At 33.5% G+C, this 17,527-nt stretch overlaps 1 pseudogene; it reads right to left on the bottom strand.

Annotated features, from left to right (window-relative positions):
- Positions 1–9,243: 9,243 nt before the first annotated feature.
- LOC111642111 lies at positions 9,244–11,644 on the bottom strand (annotated as a pseudogene).
- Between the last annotated feature and the right edge of the window lie 5,883 nt (positions 11,645–17,527).

Here is a 17,527-nt window from a genome sequence, read left to right on the forward strand (position 1 = left end):
TTAATGATGATAATTTCAATATTAGGAAGTCCTGGGTGGACTTCAGTAAGCCCACCCTAAGAATTCCTAAATTGGAACTCTTAGGATTGAACCTAAGAGGCACTCAAGTTCTCTTAGTGCTCTGTGAGCACTAAAAGAACCTTTTAAATCACACTATAGTGCAGGGGTGTCCAACCCGCGGCCCGCGGGCCGCATGCGGCCCAAGGCCCAATAAACGTGTAAACAAAACCGACAAATGTTTAAATTTTTTATTATTTATTTATTTCAACGGCATAAACTCAAAAAAAAAAGTTTCACAAAGCCGTAAACCTTTATTCATATTTTATTTTTGAGTGGAAAGAAAATATTTTCAAATATTTGGAAATGTGTGAATGCGGAAGGATTACTAAATAAAGCTGGAGTTGTGACTCAAAGGATTATAGATCCAAATTTGGGAAAGGGAGGGAAAGATGAGAAAGGACAAAAGATGTAGTAGTGAGAAACGTTAAATAGATCTTCTGTTAAACAAATATAGACCCGTAATTTTTCAACCTTTTTCACTTCTTTATCTTTTGTCCTTTGCCTCTTTTTCCCCGCACTTGGGTCTATAATCCTTTGATTCACAACTCCAGCTTTATTTAGTATTTCTTCCAACGTTGCAAGATTTGGCTACATTGGGCCAAATGTGGCTACTTTTTTGCTTGACGTAAAAAATATCATTTGGCGCTTTGGCTACTTTTTCGGCTAATATTATTTATAATTACATTAATTGAATAAAAATGCACTTTAAAATGGTGTTTCGTCGCTTTTTATTAATTATAGACCCAAATAAAACAAATATTTGTGTTTTTCAAATGAATTTTCTTTAGTCTCTTTTATAATAAATGGATTTATCTATTTCTAAGTAAAAATTGAGTCTCTGTAGAAGTAATTTTTTAAAATATCCTTTTTTCTTGATAAAGTTTTAATACTTATTATTATAATCTAGACATGTTAGTTTTTAAATATACTTGTATATTGGGCCACAAGTATATATTATATATACTTGTGGCCCAAAACTCCTTGACTTCTTCCAATGCGGCCCAGAGAAACAAAAAGGTTGGACACCCCTGCTATAGTGTATTTGGCCAAGCTCATAATGGGGACAAGCGAGTGGTGAGGGACAGGGCTTAAATTAACCCCTTAATTAAAGTATCCGGGACGAACCGTGCGTGAAAATTACTAGAATTTTTTGACTGCTCAGATGCGATCTCAGCTTCCAGAGCACCTTTATCACCTAGGACATTCTGTTGCTAAGCAATTATTATTAAAATTTTGAAAATAAACTAAATAATGCTTCTATTCCTATGGTATGTGTTGTGCAAAGAGATATACAATAGTTAAAAATTAAAGCACTCGAGTGAAAAGAGAATATTCAGTAACAATTTGTGAAATGAATATGAATTTTCTCCTTTCATTTAAAACAGTAGAATCGTTCCTTGGAGTACGAAACACTCAGATGAATATAAATTTTAATTAAATGGTTAACTTAATAACTGAATTTAATGGTTCTTCAATAATAGATAGTAGGTTTACTTAATTTTTTCATAGAAATCTGTTGTGTTATTGATTTGTTATAACTAATGTTTTCAATTACTGTATTTCTTCCTGAATAGGGATAGGAGTTAATGTTTACACAAATTATAAATGCTAATAACATGAAATTTTCGTGTATCCACTCGAGATATGACACATGCCCACCCTTTACGCCCTATCTCTTCATCTGTAAGTACGGAAATACAATAGCATCAATGGAAAGAATTGGGCTTGTAAATTATTTTCTACACGACACACAACTGTATTAAAAATCTGTAAAAATATAATAACCGCAATAACGAAAAATTTTAAATTTTTAATAGATTGTATTACACACATTTCATGTCATTTATTAGATATAATAATACAGTAATATAAAATTATTAAGAATACTAGCAGACTCCGCCACGCGTTGTTGTGGCTCAAAATGTATCTATTATAAATGTATAACACTTTCCCAATGGGGGGAATTTTTCGAAAAATCTCTTCTTAGTGTACATTCTGTTGACATACCCTATTAAAACGCAATCAAAAACGCAAAAACCCGCATCTAAAATAGTATAAATAGAAGCAGAGTTCTTTACAATAAGACTTAATCCTAACCATCTTCCCCCGGGTGGGAGGAATTTCGACACGTGTATTATATAAAAACACGTGTGTATTCGAATGCAGCGTTGTGTCAAAATTTCAAAGGAATCGGTAGGAACAAACGAACATTACATTTTTATTTATATAAATAGATAGAAGATGANCCATCTTCCCCCGGGTGGGAGGAATTTCGACACGTGTATTATATAAAAACACGTGTGTATTCGAATGCAGCGTTGTGTCAAAATTTCAAAGGAATCGGTAGGAACAAACGAACATTACATTTTTATTTATATAAATAGGTAGATGATCCGCTTTAGTTCATCCTCACAGAAAAGCAAACTTAGGTCGTCGTACTCGTAGCGCCATCTGTTGGACATAAAAGCCTTAACCCTAGATGATATCTTTTAATTTATATCAATGTTTACCGGAATAATATACAGCCTATGTCCATCCCGAAGTTCCATTCTAAATATTGGTGAAAGAATTTTAGAAATCGGATGAGTAGTTTCGGAGATTACCCGCTACATCCAAACTTACAAACATTACCTCTTTATAATATTAGTATAGATAAAATCCTTATTTTTTGGTTAATAATTTGTTTTTAAACAAATTGTAAATACGAATAAAGTGTAAAATTTTCATGTGCTTAATCGACATATGACACAAGATTTATCTTTATTGTCATTCCCTCTACTTTTAACTACGAAAGTTTAATAGCATCAATGCCGTTTACGAACAAATAAACTTGCCAATTATTTTTGTCAATTATGTCATAGAACTAAGAACTATTCCGAATGTTCATTAGCAACGTTCAATATAGTAAATATTGAACATTGCTAATGGCATAGCTTTTACTGTAATTGGCAATTAAGTTTAATAATACATAAAGAATTTATAGCTAATGGATTCGTTTCAACTAGCACAAGTATTATTGATGATGCTTTTAAAATATTTCTTCAAATTAATTCTAATAACCATAAAAATTAGGAATGAAATTTTATGATATTAATTTGCCTGTACACATTCGATCAGAAATCACAGAAGAAAATTCATTGTCTAGTATCTTAGATGCCATAAAAGATGCATTTACCTTGCATATGCATTTACAGAAAATCCGTCTTAACATTATAACATTCTTCACAGTACAAACAAAACAAATTCGAATATGGAAGATACAAGTTGCATGAATTGTTTCCTCAGACTCTGTTGGACCACAGCTCTTATTTACGGTGTGGACATGTTAGAGATTTGTTCCTGCATACAGCCAAATTATTTATTAAAAATTCAGAAATTAAAGAAGATCTACATTCAGTTCGTTCAAATTGTATTATGGCAATTTACCTTGCTTTTGCTATGGCAGTCGTTACCAGGTATAGGAGAATATGCTTTGTGTCTCGGATGGTATGACATATTCGAGAACGATGCTAAAATAATGAATATTACAGCATTAATCCTATTTACGACTTATTCAAGTTTCTTGACTTCAACGAATAAAACAAAATTCCATCTACTAAAAACTCTTCGAAACAGTTATTTTCATCAGAAAAATATTGTCAGAAGTAATGCTCGGCTAAGAATGAGCGTCCTTCCCCTTTCGTTGAATGCCATATTAATAATTATGATTTTTGAAGTTATTACTCTGACTGTTTACTATCCTGCGTTGGAGAATAGACAACTGTTTCGGCTAGAAGCACTGTTTTGTACTGTTGATGTTGGATTTGCGGCAAGCGTAATGACGGGAGGAATGGCACAATGTTTACTGTTAATAGCTTCAATTGCGTTTGTTTCTCATAAAGAGTTTGAAGAACTCTCAGATGAACAATTTTCAATAAGAGTAATCGACAGAAATCTGAAGACGAAATTAAAGCAATTGATGATCCGTCATCAAGAATTGTGGATTTATATGAATCAATGGAATACAACATTTAAATTTTCTTTATTATATATTTATTTCGGGATAATTTGGGGAACGAGTTTCTTATATTATGCCTATTTTTATGTGCATATGCCCGAATTTTACAAAATATGGATTTTTGCTATGATGATTACTTTTTCATTTACCTGCATTATATGTGGCTGTTTGCTATGCTGCATCGCTTTCACGGTATTTATTTACTAAGCAGGAAATGCTTAATTTTTAAATTTCTTAATTAATTTATATTTCGATTTTAGATGCAGAATGGATTTCAAGACATTCGGCGATTTGCAATTTGTGATTTGGAGCTTGAACAAAAGCTAAAGGTAAAGTTTATCGTAATCGTAATGTTATTATAAATTAAGTTTGATTTATAAATTGAACTTTGAATGTAAATATTTTTTAGATATTGAATTTCATGAAAAGATTTGGAAAAACATCTCTGTGTCTGTGGATTGGAGGTTTCTTTTGTGTCAATAAAAGAATCCCTCTGAAAGTAATTTTATTTTAAATTTTACATAATATTTGAAGAATTGATAATATGAAATAGTAAATTTCATTTTGTTTGATTTCAGATGGCGAGTACTTTACATTCTGTGTTTTCGGGACTTTTGAAGTTGAAGAATGTATCGAGTAACAGATATATATGCGATTTCATTTCCACTGTAAACGTCTCTGATTTAAATTAAAACAATAAAATTTTCTTTCTTATTGTAATACTAGGGATGTGTCCCTGTCGTTGATCAGGTTTTAGAAAGGATGGTAAAAACAACAGTGCTATTAACTAAACGTAAATTTATTGACCCAAGTATTTAGAATAATGAAACTGCAAAATTAAAAAATATTGCTTGGACATGAGAGAAAAACGACCATTCTCGTCTGATTGTAAAATCTTGGTAAGTCGAAATTTTTGCAAAAGCATTACTGGTGTACGAATCTATAGCTCTAGGTTATGAGGTGATGTTTAAGGCCATTCCAAGGAGTTTAAAAACTCCACTGGGTACTTTTCTGTCCGACCTGTCGCCTAAACGAAACCAATGGAGTTGTACATTGCGTAACTTTGTGAAAGTTGTGCTTCGACTTGCACATTCAGTTCGGCAATGCATTTCTTTTTAGATGCCAATATTGCTTTCTCGTATATCCATTTGTGGTTTATATAGTAAGTGTAATCAAATTATAATTTGAATTTTCACTGAATTTACCATCACCGAGACGCAAAAGTTGATTAGCAACATTCTATATAGATCTGTCTCCCAATAGATGAACCCTTATATTCGTTGAAAGAAGCAACTTTTTAACCTGATTCTACAGTGAGGATACCTTTAGGCAGGCATTAATTAAGTTACTCTGCAGTTTTCGGCAAGTGAACCAGCAATCTCTTATCAACAATCCAAAAATCAACAAATCAATTAGTATTTATATATTACTTCTGCTAATAGATGGTGCAACAAGTAAAGAATGTAGAATTTCTATCCTATCCTATTATTTTGGGGTAACATACAGCTTAGTGTCGATTCCAGGGTCTAACAATACGTAATACTCATGCACACTTTTGTCCGGATCGGTTTAAGAACAAAGATTTGCATATCGGATAAACTAACGAACCAACAGATAACAACATAGGAAATTTAGTTTCATACAATAATAATTGATTAAACTCTAATTTGTTTGCTGTTCTGATATAATTATAAATACGTCATAGTTTTTTGTGCTAGTAGAATTCATGTTAATTTAGTTACTTTTAATGTTTTCAAGCTTATATATTGACATCTAGTCTGAGAGCTTATTACATATTTTAAGACATAATGTTACCAGTAAGTTCCTGTTAGTTACAGTTGGAGTTATTGGAAAATGAATTTGGAAACAGGAATCAGGGTTCCTACAGGGTTATTCCTGTTTCCAAATTCATTTTCCAGTCCAACTGTAGTTCCAGTGACAAGTTAATATACTTTATATAAAGGTAGGCTGTATCCTTACTTTTTCTTGTAAATTCAGCAGATTTCTTCTTTGTCATATAACATCAATAAGGACAACACCTGTATTTTATCTTGATGTACCATGTTCACTGTCTTTTCACATCAGCAACTATTTGACTGGAATTTGGGCTCCGGAGAGAAGCGGCAAGGGTACAAGGGCACTTCAAGGGTCCTAGATTACAAAATCAATATATATTATAAAGGTAAGTGTACAATGTGCGTGCCGCTAAAACTCAAAAACGAGTCCCGGTACGATCAAGGGAGTTATATGGTATGGTAGCCCTCTATCCCCCATCCACGAAGAAGGTTCCCGTTTTTACCTGAAGGGCGTGCTGTTGAAGATATAAGGGCTATAAGTTTCGCCTTCTACAAATTTCTAGAACAATCCAGAACGTTCGAGAGTATTTGAGAGTATTCCACAACATTCTGAAATGTTCCGGGATGTTGAACGGTTAGGAGTTGAAAGTTGAAATTTGGTACACGGTTAAGATACGTCACGAGAACGCACACTAAGAAGGGATTTTTCGAAATTCCTCCCCACGGGGGAGAGGGACAAGATTCAGACAACACTTCTATCAACAATGGAAGTGTTACGTAACAATGGAATTGTTAAGAGAAAGCGACGTGCAAGACGCAGATGTAGTTTTTTTCGTTTTTGCAAGAAATCGAACATATTTTTAGACACATCTAAAAATTCTCTAATTAGTCCGGAAACGGGGGTACTCAATTCTTGCATTCTGTGAAAACGGGTAAGGTTGACTATAACGTAATAATCTTAATCTTCGCTATTGTTACTTTTGCCCGAGCAACGCCGGGCTTAACTGCTAGTATTTAATAAACTCCAAATATAAAAAAATATTTGTTTATATTTATTTTATTGATATATTTAATATAACATTTAACTTTGATTTTAGGATAAAATATTACACAAAACAAAACAAATAATTTCGTATTACTTTTCCGGGTGTTATATATAACAAGGGAAAAGGCCCCTTTTGCCCTCTTTTCGATTCAGAATCAATTTCCTAAACGCCGTTATGTAGTCACAATGTACTGCGGATAGTGTAATTTGTATTTGATTTAAAAACATTGTTTTTCCGTAAACTAATTAGCTTATAAAAAATAATATATTAAAAATACGATATTTTATATTGTTTTGTGAAAACGCACACATTCACTAAGTTTAAATATTTATCTAAAGGTATACCTTTAGAAAAATACTTAATTTTATAACGTTTAAATAAATATCGATAAATTCACGGTTTCGTATTGTTATACCAGTGTCTGTCCACTTATCGGCATATCTTTCTAAGATATCAATATAAATAGAAAAATATCTGTTAATTTTTAAGTGATTGATTAAGAGTTAAATTTATCACCACAAAATGAAGATGATAAATATTATCACATTGCAAAACCAAGTTTAATTCTTTTATATAAAGAGTCCACTTGCCTAGGAAGACACAGAAAGTTACATATGAAAGGAAGTACTGTATATAGAATAGTATATAAGAAGATATCAATATCATCATCATGATTAACCATTATCAATCCACTCCTCTAATCTTTTTCATTTTCCATGTTCAAAGCTTTGGTTTTTCAATTTACATCAACTACATTCCTTATTTCGTCACGCCATCGTATTTCGGGTCTTCGTCTTCGACTTTTGATCGTTTGTGGGTACCACTCTAAAACATTAGTCGACTTGTCTTCTAGTAATGTATTCGGCCCATACCATATTTGGTTGAATACTTTTCTTTTCGGTCACAGTGGCAGGTTGCTTTTAGAATTATGCTATTTTTGTCAAATGTACTGTATCTGATTCTAATTCTTCTATTTATTTCATTCATGATATTGTTATCCTTAGTTGTTTCTTGACCCAAAGAGACTTAATTTGTTTCTTCAATTTGTGTTCTTTCTGTCATAATCTTCCTTTTTACAGTTAATTCATTAAACGTTAGTTTTTGTCTTTTGCAGATTCATCTTCAATCCCACTCGAATACTTACTTCAGTTCTATCATTTCCTCTAATCCATATAGGTTACTAGTAATGATATCTATATCGTGTGCAGTGCAGAGACGACTCAGACGTTCCCCAGTAATTGACTGGCGTCTAATTACAGAATGATTCCGTAGCCGTAGTTCTGGTTTTTACCACGAGATGCCGCTAGTGTCGTGACGTTCAGATAGCGAATACCTCGTACTGTACGGTGTGCTTGGAACTTTTTGTCGATATTTTAGCTTTAAAAGCACACAAAATGCCTTTTTAGGCAAAGACAGGAGAGTGATACTTTGCCAGTTGGTACATTCGGTGATATCTCTCCTTTTAAGAATTCTGACTACAGTGCCTCTTCTCCAATCCTCTGGGACTTCCCCACACTGCCAGCACCTGTTAAACAATAACGTTAATATTTTCAACATGGGTTGCTCTCTATGCTTCAAAATCTCAGCCGTAATTTCGTCCGAACTAGCTGCCTTATTATTCTTTAGGCTTTTAATTACAAGCTTTACTTCCTCAAGGGTAATATCGCTATTGTCCACCTGAAGCTCATTCTATGTATCCTCAATATCGAAATCGTATATGACGGTCGGTTCTGCTTGATTAAATGTTTTTTCGAAAAATGTTCCATCTACCTCTTTTTCTGCTCATCTTGAGCAATCAGAAGCTTTCCATTGTTGTCTTTTATTGGAACGCTGGAGTCCCAGTCAATTCTCCTCATCCCAGTCAATTCATTGACTATGTTGTAAAAAGTTTCGGGGTCATTTCGGTCAGAAGCCTTTTGTGCTTCACGCCCTTTTCTTCTAACCATTTTTTCCTGTCTTTATGACAACTTTTTTTTACACGTTTATCCAATTCGGTGTATCTTTGGTTTCGTTCCTCCATCTCAGCAATTGTTTTAGATTGGTCTCATTTATGTTTTGCAGCTTTCCTCTCATCAATCAACTTCCACGAGCGATCTTGGATCCACTGTTCTTTTGTCTTCCACGATGTCTTTCAATGATGTTTTGGATGCACTCTGTGGTAATGTCTCTGAGGTTTCACAGAAATCTTCCGTATCTGTCATCTCTCCAAGAAGGGCGAAGCGAATATGAAACCCCAGAGTAAATGTTTCAGCGATGGTTGGATCATTTAATTTTTTTTTATCGCAAACAGTATTTTTAGCGAGAGTTGTTTTTGATTACAAAGTTTGAATTTAATTTTCTCTAATTACTGGTATGTACTTCTGTGAACACTTGCATCGCACAGTGATGACCTACACTTTTTACTAATACAAATAAAATCTATTTCGTTAAAAATGTTCCTGTATGGTGACTGCCAGGTCTTTTTATAGATATGCCGATGTTGGAGTGTGTGTTCCTAACACACAGACCGTTGTGTTCACAAATCGATGTTAGCTTTTCTCCATTGTCGCTCATAAGAGCACAGGACGCATGAGCATTAATCACAGTCTGGAGTCATCGACGATCACCGCCGAATTGGACATTGAAGTGACCGTTAGGTCATAATTCGGGATACCATGAAAGACGTCTTGAAGCTGCTCATAAAATTCATCTTTTACTGTGCCCTCCGTATCATTAGTTGGTGCATAAACCTGCACCACAGTCGTTTTAACTTGTCCATGGGTGAAGCGAGCTGTAATAATCCGATCGCTAAAGGGTCTGCATTCAAGAAGTGCTTTTGTTGCTTGTTTACTCAGAATAAGACCTATTCCAAGTTCGTGCCGCTCTTCTTGGCCCGCATACAAAATGGTCTTGCCTTCGCTACTGATTAGGCCGTTTGTCATCAATCTAACCTCACGGACACCAAGGATGTCCAACCAATTTTCATCAAATGTCCATAATAGCTGAGTGAGTTTTCCACTCTGATATAGAATGCGCACATTCCATGTTTCAATTTTCGTAATATTTCTGGCAGAAAAAATCGTTGCTGATGTCAGACATCAGACTCTCTCTAATATATATAAATACAGATACTACATGGTGTAAGTACAGGTAACCCCCGTATAACACGGTAGTTACGTTCCAAAAAATTGCTGTGTCATGCGAATCAAAGAACTAGTACGAAAAGGAGGGTTAGGTTCCAAAAATTAAAAAACATGCTACTATATTTTCATAATTAAGTTAAATATCTTTATTAAAATTTTCTTAAGTGATACATATTAATATAAATTAAACAGTTTTCTTTGTCATCACTAAAAGCACTATTAACCGAGAGCGTTTTATTTTTGGCAAGTTATCGTTATCCTCCATTTTTCTGCATTATTTTCAGATTCATGCTTTACCTTTTGAAAAAGTGTTTGTAATTTTAGATTGCTTGCTTCTAGTTAAAAGATCTTTATAAATTTCCTTATATGGTGCTAAGCACTTATGGAAAAGGGGAAAACATTTGGCGACACCAGAAGCAGAAGCATCGAGATATGGCAAAATTGAAACAATTTTCACGAAGGACCATGTGTATGGAGACGAGAAAAGAAAATTTACACACTGAAATACTAATAGTTCACGAAAATAATAATTTTCGTGAACTATTAGTANGCAAATCAATGAAAAAATAATCATCAACGCAAAGATCGCAATTTTAAAATACTCATGCATATCAAGATGCAAATAAGCGTAATACAGAAAGCTCGTTCCCCAAATTATTCCGAAGTAAAGAATTACAGCAACAATTTCGAATTTCGTGTTGACCTGATTCATAAAATTCCACAATTCTTGATGACGAATCATCAAATTTTCTAATTTTGTTTTCACATTTCTGTCGGTTTTTTTTATCAATAGCAATTCGCAAAGAAGTTCTTCGAACTCTTTATGACAGACAAATGCCATTAAAGCAGCTAAGAGTAATACATGTGCTACTCCTCCGATAAGAAAAATTGTTCCAGCTCCAATTCCAACAATGCATAGCATAGATTCAAATTGAAAGTGTTGCTTCTTTACTAAAGCAGGATAATACAAAGTCAAATTTAATGTTTGAAGACCAATTATCAATGCGATAACAATCAAAGACACATAGAGAGAGACGTTTCTCACTAGAACGTTATTCTCGAGAATCATTTTTTCATAGAAGAATTTGCTTCTTAGCCTGGTTATTAGATTGATCTTGCTGCGGCTGGATAATGTTAAAGTGATTGAACACGCGAGAAATATAAGTAGAAATGTAATCTTAATTATAGTGGCATTACTTTTGAATGCATCAAAGAATCCAAGACACAACGCGTATTTGCCTAAACCCGGTAACGTTTGCCATAGGAAAAGAATAGTGATTTGCCAGGATATGAACTGAACAATGTTAATGTAGATTTTTTTAAATTTCGGATATTTAAATTCGTAAATTGGTTGTTCACAAGAACAAATTTGAAAAGGATCCAATCCAAAAATGAGGATTGTTGTCCAACAAGGTTCGAGGAAACAATTCATGCAAATTTCTTGTTCGATGTTCGAATTCATGCTGCTTTTGTATGTATAAAACTGAACGAAATGCAAAATTAATATAAACTGCAGATTATATAACAAAACTTGCTGGGTTTGCCGATACATCTACCTGTCAATAAAGCTACTTTATGATGAAGATGACTAATTTTCTCTATACCTTTAGAGCTAATGTTCATTTGTGTATGTATTCGCATTTTCATTTAATGTGTTTACATTACTAATAGAAATGCCTTCACTTGTTTACTGTATCAAAAATTTATTAATGTTATTAAAATTGGAATTTACTAATGTACTAAAACGAGCTCGATCACAATGTGACTTATGCACAGGGCTGTGGAGTCGGAGTCGTGGAGTTTTGATGTTTTAGGGCTGTTTCACACTATGACCGACTAGACAGACTGGTCCGACCCGACCGATTTTATAATCGGACCGACTAGTAGTAAAAGCATTCACACTAAGTACGATTATATGTCGGTGGCCGACTCATAAGGACCAATCAGAACGCGTGTTATAGATCAATACACTAGCCAATCATGGTAAGTTTTTTAAATTAAACAGAAAACATGGCCATCATGGAAAACGATCGTGCATTTAGATATATCGCGTCATTATTAGATTATTAGATTAGTCAATCGTGTACCTTCAACGTTTAGTTTCTTGGAAATCTCCGTCCAAGAAATATTTTTTTATGTTCTCTTTATAATCGGCTCGCCGAATATCATAAAGCCACGGATATGTTCTGACTTCTTTTATTAAAGCTTCCGAGAAATCTATACTTTCCGCCATTTTCTAACTTCGACATAGATTGGATAAATCTAAACTCTGATTGGTTATAGCTTCGAAGCTCTCATTGGCTGTAGCTCACCGACTACTCCGACCCGACTTCAAATATTTAACTTTTCAAATCTGTCCGACTGGAACGACTAGTCGGTCGGCAGACTGCTGTTGCCATGGCAACACGACTCGGAGTCGGGCCAGTCGGTCTAGTCGGTCATAGTGTGAAACAGCCCTTAGCCAGAGTCGGAGTCGGATGGTAAGGAAAAGTTGGAGTCGGAGTCGGTAGATTTTTACGCGACTTCCACAACCCTGGCAGGGCTGTTGAGTCGGAGTCGGAGTCGTGGAGTTTTGGTGTTTTAGCTCGAGTCGGAGTCGGAGTCGGATGATAACGAAGAGTCGGAGTCGGTAGATTTTTACGCGACTCCACAGCCCTGCTTACGCAATAAAATTTTTTAAGGTTATCAAGTAAAAATTTATTACACATGGTCGAATAAAATGAAAAATAATCGTAGCATTCATTATTCATTAGAAAAGACGTACTGATATGAGGTTTCTTCATTATTTTTCAAAAGTTTTCGTCAGTTTTCGTTTATAATCTGTGTCTTCAAATCAATCCAGGTACATTTTTATATTCGGGTGATAATGACTGAAAGATGCAGCTTTTGTATTAAAGTCATCATTTTTTGTTTTAAGCATTAATTTAATTAGTTTCGGGTGTATATTATATACACAGCTTTTTCAATATCGCTTGCTTTCTTACATTCATTTAAAGTATTCTTTGATATCCGAAGTCATTTTGCTGTATTATTGTACTAAGAGTAGAGTGTTGGTGAGACTGCTGATGGAAGCCGATGTGATGGTGGCAAGGGCTGTTGTCGACGCAGTGACGATAGTGAACGCGTGCTTGACTTTGCTGATTTCCATGATCTTGTCCTCACCAACACTTGGTTCAAGAAACGACTGCCGGAACGGCCCACTTTTCGCAGTGGAGACACAATGTCGCAGATCGACTATGTCTTAGTCCGACGACGCGACCTACACTCTGTCGTCGACACGAATGTCGTGCCATAGGAGACGGTAGTTGCACAACACCGACCTATCATCACAACGCTTCGCATCAACCCGCCAAATCTGCCTGACGTAAATCGAACCGACCCACTGAGCATTAACACGATCTGAGGTAAGTTCTAATTCAATTTTTAATTTTACATTTTAAAATAAAACAATAATAGATAATTATATACGATATTTAATTGTTATGTTACTTTTGATAATATAATTTTCATTGGATTCTTTATAGTAAATTATATAATTATCTATCTATACAACCCATTCAACTCGTGTCAGTCCGTCCTCCGACCGTCCGCGTAACGGTATGCCAAAAATGGGCACTAGAGGCGCCCTAGCGACGATTTTAAATTAACAATAAATTATTTTTATTGTAATACAAATTTATTACTGATACGAATTAATTATTTTTACCGCGTAATGGTATAAATAATTATTATATGCCTTGCCTTGCCTTATTATATGCCTAGATTAACCTTGCGCCGCATGTTTACAACATCTCGTGACTTACAAGCCAGTGAACGTCGCGCATTGACTCACGGGAAATTTGCTGAAAAAATGGCGGATAGATTTAAAATGGAGGTTTACAACCGAAGGTAAATAAACAAATTAAACTATTTTAAAGTTCTTTAGAATGTTTAATAGATAGAAATATAGATCCGTATGATACGATTGGGACTGTACAGAGCTGTAGAACATATTGATAAGAACAAAAAAGTTAAAGGAACTGTGCCTCATGGAAATTTGTAAAGAACGCCGACTAGGGGACGCCCCGGGCTACTACTATTTTGATATTTTATCACGAAAACATTACACATTTTTGGTAGGCAGCAACTAAGTCAGTTGCTGCATATCAAAAATACCACTTTGGCATAAGGGCCACAAATAAAAGTAAAATTTAACAATACGAAACAATTACATATGAAGTATAATGAAACGATTAAAACAAATTCACTAGTCCAAGTAATGTAAAGTTAAACACCGATCCACATAAGTAAAACAACATTGAAATATCCTGCATACAGTTGCGTGCTTTTCTCGGCTACAGTTAAAAGAAATAGACCCACCTGTTAGCAAATCTAATATAATCGAAATGGGTTGATATAATGATAATAATAAACCCAGGGCAAAAACGATTAGGAATTAAAACTTGAAGTTTGGTACACAGTTAGGGTACGCCACGAGAATGCAAACTATAAACGATTTTTTTTTAAAATTCACTCGGCGGAATGGAGATAGACAGTTAAAAAAATACCTTGAGAAAGTCGCTTTCTACTGTACTATTTTAGAAGTTATTTGGGTTTTTGTGAAATATCGAACGTATTTCTATGCACATCATAAAATACTCCAATTAGCATGAAAAGAAATGGAAAAAAGACAAACTATATAAACTAAATATAAACTACACATTATAATATGATAGTGTTTACAGGTTAGAAGTACAGAATGATATAATAACCTTAATGTTTGTTGTTGATGTTTTAAATTGCATTGAAATCGCCGATCTTTGAAATAGTTAATCATTGCAAGAGTGTCCAATAAGATAATAATAAGATAAATTTCTTAAACTTTAGAAATATAGTAAAAAGAAAATATACTGTGCAATAGACATTGGCTTAACACTTTATCAAGTTTTACCCCACGTTCTAGTTTCTTTTTCATTTTTGTAAACTGTTTTCTAACTTTTCCGTAAACAAATAGAAAAGGTTTACATATCCATTTGGTTTGTTCAAATAAATATATAAATAAAAAATTATTTTAATTAAGAAGACAGTGCACATTGATGCGAACGCNAAAGAAACTTAATTTCATTTATTATAAAAAGAAAATTTTGATATACTTTAAGCTTTTGTTGCAGTTGTAAATCACAAATTTCAAATTGCCGAATGTCTTGAAATCCATTTTGCATCTGAAAATTTAAAATTATATTAATTTAATAAATATAACAAAAGTGTGATTAAATCGAATGTAAGTACCGTAAAAGCAATGCAGCACAGTATACAGCCACAAATAATGCAAATGAATGAAAAAATAATCATCAACGCAAAGTTCGCAATTTTAAAATACTCATGCATATCAAGATGCAAGTAGGCGTAATACAGAAAGCTCGTTCCCCAAATTATTCCGAAGTAAAGAATTACAGCAACTATTTCGAATTTCGTGTTGAACTGATTCATAAAATTCCACAATTCTTGATGACGAATCATCAAATTTTCTAATTTTGTTTTCACATTTCTGTCGGTTCTTTTTATCGAAACCAATTCGCAAAGAAGTTCTTCGAACTCTTTATAACAGACAAATGCCATTAAAGCAGCTAAGAGTAAAACATGTGCTACTCCTCCGATAAGAAAAATTGTTCCAGCTCCAGTTCCAACAATACATAGCAAAGATTCAAATTGAAAGTGCTGCTTCTTTACTAAAGCAGGATAATACAAAGTCAAATTTAAAGTTTGAAGACCAATTACCAATGTGATGACAATCAAAGACACATAAAGAGAGACGTTTCTCACTAGAACGTTATTCTCGAGAATCATTTTTTCATAGAAGAATCTGCTTCTTAACCTGGTTATTAGATTGATCTTGCTGCGGCTGGATAATGTTAAAGTGATTGAACACGCGAGAAATATAAGTAGAAATGTAATCTTAATTATAGTGGCATTACTTTTGAATGCATCAAAGAATCCAAGACACAACGCGTATTCGCCTACACCCGGTAACGTTTGCCATAAGAAAAGAATAGTGATTTGCCAGAATATCAACTGAACAATGTTAATGTAGATCGTTTTTAATTTCGGATATTTAAATTCGTAAATTGGTTGTTCACAAGAACAAATTTGAAAAGGATCCAATCCAAAAATGAGGATTGTTGTCCAACAAGGTTCGAGGAAACAATTCATGCAAATTTCTTGTTCGATGTTCGAATTCATGCTGCTGTTGTATGTATGAAACTGAACAAAATGCAAAATTGCTTAAAACTGCAGATCATATAATAAAACTTGCTAGATTTGGCGATACATCTACATGCCAATAAAGTTAGTTTATGATTATGGTAACTATACCCTCTATAGCTTTAGAGCTAATGTTCATTTGTGTATGTAATCGCATTTTCATTTAATGTGTTTACATTACTAATAGAAATGCCTTCACTTGTTTACTGTATTAATAATTTATTCATGTTAGTAAAATAGGAATTTACTAATGCACTTAAACGAGCTCGATCATAATGTGACTTGCGCAATAAAATATTTTATAAGTTTATCAAGTAAAAATATATTACACATAGTCGAAAAAAATGAAGAATAATCGTAGCATTCATTAGAAAAGACGTACTGATATGAGATTTCTTGATTATTCTTCAAAAGTTTTCGTCAGTTTTCGTTTATAATCTGTGTCCTCAAATCAATCCAGGTACATTTGTGGCGTAGTAAACACTAGTGTTGTGTTTTATTTCAAAGACACATGGCAAATTTTCCATCAAATTCCTTTATGAGTTGAGTCGATACGGTACATTGTTTTGTACTCGTTTCGGGCTTTGCCCCTTTTCAGTCAACTAAACTACAATATATGTATTTTAACTTATTACAGTAGAGAATTTACATAAAACAATGAGTACATAAACGATATATATACGTACAGTACCTTTTGGTTAATTTAAAAAAATGTAAAATCTGCTTTAATCTTTTGTAAATAAACTAGTATATATTACAAATTAAAAGGTTAAAATCTTCTAAAATCTTCTCTTTTAGACTTATTTTGATACAACACAACTGTAAAAATTTTTAAACTGTTTTTGCCCCTTTTTTTACCTTCCATCCCCTTTTTATGTTTTCTTATGCGCTGGTATCTCAAGTGTTGCCACGTATGACGTTCGCCACCTTGTGATTTGATTTTTACCAAAATCTGTCTTGGAAAAATTATTTCTAGGAGAAACTGCTTTTCACAGGAAAAAAAATTATTTATAATATATTAATCCAGTTTTCGTTTATTTTAAGACTTAAGTTTTTATTTATACTGTCTTTACTTTTCATGATTTCTATGGTTTCTTTAAACTTCCTTTTGTATGTTAATTTTTCTTCATGCAGTATTTCTACGTTATCTTTATCTATATTACAGTTGCTTATAGTACAATGTTTGTAAAATGCAGAATTTATTCTATTGTATTTTAGGTCCGCTATGTGTTCTTTCAGTCTAGTTTTTACTTTACTTTTTGTTTC

Source organism: Centruroides sculpturatus, unplaced genomic scaffold (assembly GCF_000671375.1).
Source record: "Centruroides sculpturatus isolate CEXI.00-Female unplaced genomic scaffold, Cexi_2.0 scaffold1644, whole genome shotgun sequence".
Lineage (NCBI taxonomy): Eukaryota > Metazoa > Arthropoda > Arachnida > Scorpiones > Buthidae > Centruroides > Centruroides sculpturatus.